The sequence below is a fragment of the Pseudophryne corroboree genome, chromosome 7, assembly GCF_028390025.1.
Source record: "Pseudophryne corroboree isolate aPseCor3 chromosome 7, aPseCor3.hap2, whole genome shotgun sequence".
In the NCBI taxonomy this organism is placed as follows: domain Eukaryota; kingdom Metazoa; phylum Chordata; class Amphibia; order Anura; family Myobatrachidae; genus Pseudophryne; species Pseudophryne corroboree.
In genome coordinates, this window is record NC_086450.1 from 471,930,955 (window position 1) to 471,941,925 (window position 10,971).

Consider the following 10,971-nt stretch of genomic DNA (forward strand, 5'->3'; position numbering starts at 1 on the left):
GCCAAGTCTGCCCATCAAACCGGTGGTGGGCATCCGTATATTGCAACTTATGCAGAGTGGGAGGAGCCAGTGCGGAGCTTAATTCCTCGCGAAGTGGTTGGGGCCACTTAAGTGCGTGATTCAGATCGGCCCAGGCAGGATGGTGAGTAGTTTTTTTGGTCATTTTTTTGTGTAAAATTGTTTTTTAGATAAAACTTTGGAGTCCTGCTATGTGTTATATTTGGACTATGCTAGTTTAATGTGTAATTGTATCTATCATTATTGTTTTTGTAAAATATCCTGTATGTTAGTATTGTGTGTTCTAATTAGTTAAGGTCCTTTTTAATGTACCTGGTGAAAGGTATCTTATTTAGAATTGATTGTATTGGTTATTGGTCGGATATACCATTTATCTGCAAAGGTGTAAGTGTGGTCTCTTCATGATTTATTTGTTAAGGACACATGTTCGCATGATGCTTAGTGATTTTTTAAACAAAGACGCTTTACTAGGTGTTTTTTTTTTCTCACAAATTATTTTATATTTCCAAAGTTTAAAAAAAATTTTATGTATGCATTTGGAATGTAGTTTGTTTTTCAGTCAAAATTGTATTTGTTCAGATTTGTGTTTGTAACATTAATCTGTTTTATTTTGTATGCTATGCATGTGTCGCCATGTGTGTTGCATAGTTGTTGCAACATTGTGATGAAGTTGCACTACCCTTTTGTGTTTTAGTTTAGAGGATTTGTTTTATAATGTATGTTTACATATTTGTTTGTAAATAATTTATGAGAAATGCTGTTTGTTGTTATTGTTTTTTGCAAATGCATTTGTGTGTTCAAATCATATGTTTCTTTGTATTACAGTGGCTCGGAAACGCACACGTCAAACCACTCCTTCAAATGTTGAACGTGGTGCTGATGTTGGAGGTACATTTGTAACAATTTAAAACGTAAGGAGGACTTCCAATGATTGCCAAATATAGACGAGTACATTTGGCCACGGATCCACAACGCAACAACACGTGGCACAGAAAAGACCACGACACGATCTGCCTCTCCACCAACGCGACGCATCAATACGGTCGCATCAAGGCCACCGTCCGATTTGCTGGCACCCTCCCCACCATTTCAACTGCAGTCCCCTCAAATTCCAGGTGAGTCCAAAAATATACACCACAAAATAAAACACAACCCATTACAAAAATTGTGGAGAAAAAAAAAACACAGTAATCTTCTTAGATTAGCCTTTACACTGATTTAAGAAAATGGTTTGGTCATGGCCAACCCATTATAAAAGACAAATAAAGGATACGATTATACTGTCTGTACATTTGAAGCTAACACTAGCAAATTGGGGGTAATTCCAGGTTGATCACAGCAGGAATTTTGTTAGCAGTTGGGCAAAACCATGTGCACTGGAGGGGAGGGAGATATAACATGTGCAGAAAGAGTTAGATTTGGGTGGGTTATTTTGTTTCTGTGCAGGGTAAATACTGGCTGCTTTATTTTTACACTGCAATTTAGATTGCAGATTGAACTCACCACACCCAAATCTCTCTCCTTCTGCACATGTTATATCTGCCTCCCCTGCAGTGCACACAGTTTTGTCCAACTGCTAAAAAAAATTCCTGCGGCGATCAACTTGGAATTAGCCCCTATGTCCCCAGTACCAATTCTGTCTTGGTTCCATTTTACCTGAAAAGCCATTCCTCGGCGGTATCATGATGTTAACAAAAATATAATTATTGACCTAAAAAATGCCATTGTATCACCTGTCCACTTAACCACAGATATGTGGACAAGTGGTAGTGGTCAAACTAAAGATTAAGTGACTGTGACAGCCCACTAGATGGGTGAATTGCCTTCATTAGCAGCAGCAGAAGTTTTTTCTAACTAACGGCAGCTCATTGAGTCACTCTGTGAGCACAGACAGTGCTTCATAAAGACTTTCCCTTGATGAAGTCTTAGGACAAAACGCATTCGGCCTCCCTCACTGTGACATCCTGCATTTTAAAAAGATAAGACATACCTTCTATCTTTTAATATATTTTATTTAAAAAAAATCCTTCTCTTTCTCTTACACAACCATATATATTATTATTATTTTTATTATTGTTGTTATTATTATTATTATTATTACATTTTATTTATAAGGCACCACAAGTGTTTTGCAGCGCTATACAAAGGACAGTACAGGGAGACAAAACTTAGCATTACATTAAATAAATAACAAGAATAGAGTACATGTAAAAAAGAGCACCACAATTCTCTAAACATAATACAGCTAAGATGTAAGTAGCAAGAGAGTAATCATCGTACTACTTGGGGCTGGCGGCTATAGATAGAGATGAGCCTTTAACAGCAGGAGAAAAAGTGGGTAAAGAGGGTTGCTGAGTAGGAGAGAGTTGCGAGTGAAATGTGTTGAGAAGAGGGCTTTGACAAAAATAGGAAAGAGGGCTTTGCTCTGAAGAGCTAACAATCAAGTGAGAAGGAATGACAGACAGATGACATGAGGTGCAAGAAAGCAGGAGGTAGCCTGATGGCAGGATGTAAGCAAAGCAGAGATGTTCAAGGCATGAGGCAGGGGAATGGAGGAGCAGCCTCAGGACTAGGTTATGCATTGGAAGGGTATGCTTTGATGAATACGTGGGTTTTTAGTGCCTGTTTGAAGCTTTGCGAGGTCGGGTGAGAGGCTAATGGAGCAGGGGAGTGTGTATTCCACTGAAGGGGTATATGTATACATTTTTTTTTTCATATACCGCTTTTTTAGCTTACTTTTAAGAGACTGATTTTTTGTTTTAGTATAGCTCCACCTACAGTCTATTGAATTGTATGCCTTTTATATAGTTTGTCCTAAATAAAGTGCTCATATTAAATTTTAATTGAATATATTCTTTCTTGATTATTAGTAGCCCCATCATATCTGTGTGTGTATATATATATATATATATATATATATATATATATAAATATATACCCACACATTAATTTTATTATATTTTTAGCTTTTGTTTTGTTTACAGTGGGGCAGAGCACCCTTAGATTTACAGAGCACCCCTGGACAGACTCAATTCATGGATTAATGGATCAACCTGGATAAGTCTGTTGATCATTAAGTTAACAACAAATGGTCAACATGGATATGGTAGACATGGGAAAAATGTTGAAATGAACAAAAGGTTGACACGAGACATGTAGAGGTATGAGGTTTTTTATGTTTTGGTGACTTTTTCTCTGTAACATGACCATGAAACCCCAATTAGTGCACTATGGACCCTTGAATGGCTCGCTTCACCCGCCATACTGCAGTTTACTAATCCTAATCATAGTCCATGTGGATGTTAAAGTATGAGAAAGGTAAAAATATAAATAAAATAAAAACTTATATCAACCTTTTTCTCTGTTGATCATTGACATGTCAGCCTTTTAACAATGCAGACTTTTTGTTCATGTTGACCCAATGCATGTCGACCAATAGTTGGCGACATATTGAATGTGGTCCTACCATCCGTATACCATGGACACAGTAGCCACTTTATGTACCACAAATCAAACCTGCGGTTGACTACAGTTGTGGTATCACCTACAGTGTCACAATACTAAAAGCAAAAAAAAAATTCCCACCAGGTGTTCACCAGCACACTGAATACTTGCAACAATACTTGAAAGCTATATGGTAATAGAAATTCAGAGATATTTGTTACATGCATTTGCAATTACATGGTAAGCTGCTGAGCCCTTTTGTGGCTTCTCTGATTATAAGTAGTCCCTACACTTCATGATAACAGTACCCACTCAGGAATTAAAATTGTGATTATTACTGCGCTTATCTATCTGTAGCTGCTTCAATAAAAATCGTGGTTAAATAGGTGTAATATAGAAGCACTTATGTTTATATGCCGCTCATACCTGTAAAAAAAAGGTTGGCTTAAGTTAAAATGTTTACAGCTCTTTTAGAGATGTGTTAGTGGAGGTTTGTGTATGGAGCAATGAGGATTCCAAATTGAATGTCCTGGATTGGGTGTTGTAGACAAGAGTCCCGCTCTAACTGACCCTGCTCTCCCTACCTCGTGAGCCGCTGTTCGCGGCTCACTTCCGGATTCCGGACCTAGTTTCCTCCCACCGGCTGACGATACACGAGTGTGCTGCACTGCAGTGCACTCGATGATTTGACCAAGGAGGATTTATATTATCTTTCTCCTCCTTCAAGGATTCCTATGATCTTCCTAACTCCCATTTTTATTTATATTTACAAGCACGACGTTTTGCCCAATCTATAAGACCAGTTAACTCATTGCTCACTCCAACCCACCCTCTGGACGCTTTGCTCAATTCCCTCTCCAAGCATACTTTTAAAGTCAAGTCACTCTACCTTATTTACATTACATTCTCATTATATTCCAAAAAGATGATAACCTTGATACATTAACTCATGCTTGGAGTGCTGATATCCCTGCAATATCAAGAAATGATCTATTTAATACTCAGACCCCTAGGATAATGAGCACTCTCCATTCAGTTAATCTACAGGAAGTTATAAATACACAGAATATATATTGCACCTGCTCAGAGAAAACGTTTATCAAACTTAGAATCTGGTTCATGCCCTAAATGTTCTATGACTAATGCTAAATATTTTCATTCCTTTTGTGCTTGAACAAAATTTTTTACATTCTGGCGTAAGGTCTTAGCTTTCCTTAACTCTTCTATTCAATTGAAACTAGAATTAAATCCACTAGCTTGTTTATGTTTAAATTTCGAAGGTTGGAAGCTCCCCACAAATGATCGCAGCCTCTCACCTTTTCTTATTATCACTTTAACTTTGGCAAAGAAACTCATCCTACTACACTGGATTGAAAAATCTTCTCCAACCATCCAAGAGTTGAAACATAAACTCCTACAACTGATCTATTTTGACAAGAGAGCCCTTTTGTTCAACTCAGGCAGTCAGTTCAATAAATTTGTTAAAAAAATCGGGAAAATACATCTCTTCTCTTGATGCAGAGACTAGAAAAGATATTTGGTACAATCTTACCGTTACCTCAGACAATCCACAACTATAGATGCACCTACTTTCATTGTCGTCTTGCACTCCTCTACTTCTGATTGCAGTATGACCTTCTACTCCCCACCCTCCTCCTTTTTACACATTAAACCCTCCCCCCACACCCACCTTCCCCCACCTACTAGACCCCCCTTTCTCTCCTTATTCCTCTTTCAACATACCTTTCCTTCTCTTTCTTCGTCTTACCCCCCGTTTCTTGACTTTTATTGAATGTACTCATTTATGTTATTTCATTGTATTACAGTTCAACTAGCACTGGTTCCTAAGGCATTGTACCATCATTTATATATTTGTTGGATATATATGTTTCTTTTGTAACTTCATATATGTTCACTTTGCAACATCATTATATATCTGTCCACATGGAACACTTTGTTCTCTGTTCTCACTTTTTATGTATATATAATGTCTATTTGTGTTAAAAACCGAATAAAAACATTATACCAAAACAGCCCAGTGGACGTACCAGCGATTATCACACAATATAGGAGTGTCCATTCTAAGTACATGCATTGAACTTATCCATTAGGATTTAATGCAGATTAAATAATAATAATAATAATAATAATAATAATAATAGAAAAAAAATGTTGGGGTCTATACAATCCCTTTACTATTAATCAATACCTATTTCTTTAGAAGTAAGTATCATTGAAATTCAATACGATCTTTACACTGTCCACAAATAATTATTTTGTTTTATGTGTATATGTGTCTGTGGTTTTTTTGTCACTTGAATTTTAGTACATATCTAATTAACAGTGGATTTTAGATCAATATTGACATGGTTCTGTACCTCTATTCCTATTGTAACTAAGAGTGCCCCCAGTATAGAGTCTTCCTTTCTCTTTACACAAAACATGATTTTCTGACTCTGGGGAGCACCACCAATCCCTTTATCATTGACTTTGCTGATGTGGTATGAGCCATTAAATGAGAGGAATTTGGTTATTCATCTGCAACATTATCTCATTATGCAACTTTAAGCATTCTTACTTACCTTGAAGGGTAATAGGGCAAGGAGGGATCCTGTGTGGTTAAACCATTTGTTTTCTCTACCATATTAAGCCTCACAAAGTATTGACTCTGACACCATTTTATGCACCCACAGCAGTCCTTCATGTGCAGCCCTGTAGTTGAAACTTACTATGTGTGTGGCCTGTGGTGCTCTGCATGGTGGTCTGGCTGTGGGTGGATGTGCAGGCTGGTTGCGGTGCGAGGACCTGCACCTGGAGAGACAGGGATAGCATTTAAAACATTTCTTATTGGCTGCCGTTTAACGAGTACTCATCTGCTCACTGCAGAATTTGAAATGCTGACACTGGCTGCAGACCCCGTCCAACCCTACCATCTTATTTCTGACATTGTTGGGGCTGGTTACTGGTGGTGTCTGGCGGGAGCTCCCTGTGTCCTGCAGTCAATGGAATTTGGCTTCCCCCTCTGCCCGGCAAGCCCATTGCTGCTCTCTCCTATCTGCTCCTTGGCTACTGAGCTGGGGATCGAGAGGCCTTCTGCTTGTGCAGATACCCATAGCTGAGGGAAGAGGCTGACTGTGTTTTTAAGGATGGTGCTGTGGATGTGCTGTGTGACCATCTTTTGTGGTGAGCGGTTTCCGGAATGCCGTTTCTGATTAAATAATTTTTCAAAAGAGCTTTGGGAACGGCGTCAGGATCATCCCACCTGAAAAATAGCCATGGCTATAATTATTCATAAACACTGTAATAGTAAAGTATGTAGCTGCCTTAGCAGACTGTGAGATTAGTTCAGCATATTTTTTTGACATTCTGCATGTCACCGCTAATGTTATGCCAAAATTGCTGTACTGTCTACATATAGGGTTTTCCCCGTAATTCTGTCCCTAGTCCTAGTCTCACCCTAACAGCAGCCCTAACCCCAAGCTTAATGGAAATGTCGACATTCTGTAAATACTGTATCAACATTTTACAGAGATTGGAATTTATGATCTCAACAATTTAACCATGTTTTTATTATCAATGTTGACCTATTGCTCTCACCGTTGTGAATATTGACCTGGTGACCACTGATATTCAGACCTCATACATGTGAGACAATACTGTTGGCATAGACTTAATGTAATAGGATAAGTAATAAAGTATTGCTGTACTGCTGCTACATTGTACCCATCAGATGTATATATGCAGGGGGTTCCGTTATACTGATTAAACCCTCGGCTGGTGATATCCATTGTAGTGTAATATACAGTACCTCTGCAACAATTGACTGACATTCTAGTCCCAAAAAAATTAAAGAAAATATTACTGAAGGTGATTTTTTTATTCTATAACAAACAATACAGACTGTATGATAGAACATCAAAGGAGAAATTCTATTCCTTGTGCAGTGACCAGGTCTAATTTTTGGAGGACTATTTCACATAAATACATAAAAACAACCTATCATATAACAACCATAAACAATCACTTAATGTATTTATTTTGTTAATATAAGTACAACATATCTCATGACTCTATGACTGGCATCTACTTCTATTGTTCTTTTATTAATTTTAGTAATTTTAGCAATACTCTTATGTCTCATGACTTTAATGGAAAAATAGACAATAGTAGAACTTTACAGCAATATCTAAAATCTCCAAATGTTTTTAACCATGCAGGGCTCCTCAGCATGGATACACAAAGAGAAAACATTTCAACATGAATGATGGACAAACACTAAAGGGTATATTTACTGAAAGTCAATTTTGGTCGATGTTGGGTTGACTTTTGATCGCTTTTGTGTTTCAGGGTCTAAATCACACATTTACAACAGATGATTTTTTACATAGTTTTAAAAAAAATGTCCAAAATGATCTGTTAGTAAATGTGGAATTTAGATCCTGAAACACAAAATTGACCAGATATCAACAGTAAAATCGACCCAGAACGATTTTTAGTAAATATATGCCGAAATCCTATATTTACTAACAGATGATTTTTGATATAATTCTTTTAAAATGATGTCAAAAATCATCTGTTAGTGTGACTTAGTCCCAAAATCACAAAACTGATCAAAAATTTACCAAACATCAAACAAAAATCGATCAACCTTGACCAAATATACCCTCACTAGTCATTAGTCAGATGTGTCTTCATACACCTTCTACTTGTCTGCCATATGGTGCTAGAAAGTCAGAAAAAGCATAAATAAGTCCTTTGTGGCGCTTCTAGTCAGATGGTGACTGCCTTCTAGGTCCACTGGTGAACCTATCCCAGAAGGTTCAAGATTATAAAGGAAAGATCTGTGGTTGTGTGGAGTAGATGGCACAACTGGTCAAGTAGTGAAGGTGAGATGGAGTGAAAAACCATTATACTTAGCTTATAGTTGGTGTCCTAAGTATTCTGCTTCTGGTGAGTGGAAGTTAGAGCTGTTATGATCCTCGTGTAGCGGTCTCTTTAAACAGCGGACAAGCTGTTGCGATGAGTCAATCGGACACTCAGAAATATGTGAAAGAATATGACATAAATCACAATATGTGTAGTATCGTTATGACCTCACAGAATAATAGTATATAAATGCATAGATGTCCACAGGTGCTTTGATGCTGCTAGCGACTTTCATTCATAATATGAGTGGTCGACTTTAGGCATATATAACAAATTTAAAACAAAGTGGAATGCTGGCATAGACACACCTTACTTACACAAGTAAGGGTATAAAAAAACATAAAGGTATCTTTTTGGATCGCTGTCAGATTATCTGGACAGATGGTGCAGGTATTTCAAGGACAGGATGTTTTGATAGACAGTGGGTAGGTGATTGCGTACCTAACACCCACAGTTAGAGCTGTTATGATCCTTGTGTAGCGGTTTCTTTAAACAGCAGACAAGCTATGTTAGTCCCCTCAAACTGGTGCGATGATTCATTTAGACACTTACAAATACGTGAACGAATATGACATAAAACACAAAAAAAATATGTGTAGTATCATTATGACCTCACAGAATAATAGTGTTGGGTGATGTTATTAATCTGTAATACTGTTTGCATACCCTGCTAGCAATGTGAGTGGTCAACAGAGATGTACAAAGGTATGTTTAGATCTAACACCAAAGAGGAGTTCTTCACAAAAACACACCTGACTTACACAGGAAAGGTGTATATAAGCTCATAAAGGTATCTTTCAGGGTCACAGAACAATTCCAACTGGTAGATGATAAAAGGTACTTTAAAGTAAATAAGGTGGATAAACCAAAGAAAGGTAGATATTTGCGTTCCTAACATTCAGTTAGAGTAGGTCAGATCCTCCCATAACGGTTTCTTTCAACATAATTTTGACTGTATCTGTTCATTCATAAAAAAAGTGTTTATTCAATACAAAAATTAAAACATAAATAAAACATGGAGAAAAAACTATATTGCGTGCGGGTGTTAGGCTCTGAGTGAAGTAGGAACCCTTTGGGAGAAAAAAGTGTCCAACTTGTGACTCCCAATTAGGGTTAAATGTATAGAATATATATTTAAGAAAAGGGTCCTAGCTTCCTTCAGAGTGCCGCACCCAAGTCCATCAGCATAGTGTCCCCTACTGGTCAACGCATTTCGAGTCTATAGGGATCCTTTTTCAAGGCATGAGGGGTGAGGCCCATCTCTGGGCTTTATATAGCAGTGAGCATTATTAGAAAATGGATGCACTTCCTGTTCCGGAATCCCAACTGGAAGTGAGGATTTTCTGGGAAATGTAGTTTTCTTGTTGCTGAGAAAAAAATATATATAAATATAAATATAAATAAAACAAGAATAAAACTAAAAATAAAAAATAAATTAAAATAAATTAAAGTAGAAACAAAAATAAAATAAAATAATAATAAAAATAAAATTAAAATTAAAAATTAAAATAAATATAAAAATAAAAATAAAAGTCTTTATATTTTGAGTTTTATCAGGAATGTCATATTTCTGAGGGATGTGGTTTCCTTTCTTTCTGTTTCTCCTTTTGGATGGTATAGTAGATCCACAACTGGGAGTGAGAGGATTCTGGGTAGAGTAGTCTTATTATAGAGTTCTATGTACTGCAGATAGCATTCAGAAGTGATCTTGTATTCCAGAAACTAGAAGTTTTTTTATCCGTCTCAGATTGGTAATTGTGTTATATATTGTATCTGTCAAGTGAGCAGACAATAACCATTTTGACAGAATAAGTTAAAATTAAACGTTATAATGACTATTGTGTGAATGACTTCTGCGAAAATGAAAGGAAGAAAGTGCATGGAGAAGGGGTCGTTGTTAAGACCTAGATCTTATTAACACCACATAGAAAAATGCTTTCACCACAACTGCAGGCCAAGAGACTGTTAGTGCATTCGGGACTTAAAATTTGCACTTTTCCGTGATTGTGGCGTAAATTTGCACATCACTGGATTGCAGAATGCTTGGCGGGGCAATGTCAAATCTGTCCTATTCATGGATTAGCATCTTTTTTGCACTACTTTTAGAATGCAGATCCAGTAACAGTATAGAGTACTCATATCTTTACATTAGCAGTGTGAAAAAAATGCATATTTTGCAAATATTAATCAGAAAAGACAAACACTAAGACTTAGATGCATTTTTCATGTTGAGCCATATGGGGCTATTTAGGACTAATTAAGGATAGGAGTATGTCTACACTTCTGATTAATGTCAATCAACTTATAAAGGTCAGTACAGTTGTATGAGACATTTGTTATTTTTCATATGGTTTCTGCACATTTGCAATTTTGTTATGTATTTCTATCAGTACAAGTCTGATCACTGTAATTTCAGATAGTATTTTACGGTAGATTATTTCATTTAGCAGGGCTTGTTTGAGACAGAGGGGGGTGATGGAGAACTGTTAAATTCTGGGATAAATAATCGGTTAAATTTTAACACATTTTTCCCATAATAACCTCCTCAGAGCCGCTTTTACACCAGAGTTCTGCAGACTGTAT